This window comes from Colobus angolensis, unplaced genomic scaffold (assembly GCF_000951035.1).
Source record: "Colobus angolensis palliatus isolate OR3802 unplaced genomic scaffold, Cang.pa_1.0 Scaffold256, whole genome shotgun sequence".
Classification (NCBI taxonomy): Eukaryota; Metazoa; Chordata; class Mammalia; order Primates; family Cercopithecidae; genus Colobus; species Colobus angolensis.
Window position 1 is genome coordinate 4,958,963 of NW_012115777.1, and position 1,081 is coordinate 4,960,043.

A 1,081-nucleotide genomic window follows, 5' to 3' on the forward strand; every position below is an offset into this window, starting at 1 on the left:
GAATTAAAAAAGGAAGAATCAATTTAGTGAAAATGGCCATACTGCCCAAAGTAATTTATAGATTCAATGCCATCCCCATCAAACTACCAATGACTTTGTTCACAGAATTGGAAAAAACTACTTTAAAGTTCATATGGAACCAAAAAAGAGCCTGTATTGCCAAGACAATCTTAAGCAAAAAGAACAAAGCTGGAGGCATCACCCTACCTGACTTCAAACTATACTACAAGGCTACAGTAACCAAAACAGCATGGTACTGGTACCAAAACAGATATAGACCAATGGAACAGAGCAGGGGCCTCAGAAATAACACCACACATCTACAACCATCTGATCTTTGACGAACCTGATGAAAACAAATGGGGAAAGGATTCCCTATTTAATAACTGGTGCTGGGAAAACTGGATACCCATATGTAGAAAGCTAAAACTGGATCCCTTCATTACACCTTATACAAAAATTAATTCAAGATGGATTAAAGACTTAAATATTAGCCCTAAAACCATAAAAACCCTAGAAGAACACCTAGGGAATACCATTCAGGACATAGGCATGGGCAAGGACTTCATGACTGAAACACCAAAAGCAATGGCAACAAAAGCCAAAATTGCCCAAAATGGCTGAATAGGAACAGCTCCAGCCTCCAGCTCCCAGCGTGAGCGACACAGAAGACGGGTGATTTCTGCATTTTCAACTGAGGTACCGGGTTCATGTCACTGGGGTGTGTCAGGCAGTTGGCGCTGGTCCACAGCTGCAGCCCAACCAGTGAGAGCTGAAGCAGGATGAGGCATTGCCTCACCTGGGAAGCACAAGGGGGAAGGGAATTCCTTTTCCTAGCCAAAGGAAATCGAGACACACAACCCTGGAAAATCGGGTAACTCCCACCCTAATACTGAGCTTTACCAAGGGTCTTAGCAAACGGCACACCAGGAGACTATATCCCACACCTGACCCAGAGGGTCCCACGCCCAGGGAGCCTCCTTCATTGCTAGCACAGCAGTCTGAGATCTAACTGCAAGGCAGCAGCAAGGCTGGGGGAGGGGCGCCCACCATTGCTGAGGCTTAAATAGGCAAACAAAGC

The 1,081-nt window shown here is 45.3% G+C and overlaps 1 protein-coding gene across 1 annotated transcript in view; it reads left to right on the forward strand.

The window, feature by feature from the left end:
* Positions 1 to 1,081, forward strand: part of LMNTD1 (lamin tail domain containing 1) — a 243,623-nt gene that overhangs the window by 40,652 nt on the left and 201,890 nt on the right. The window lies entirely within an intron of this gene.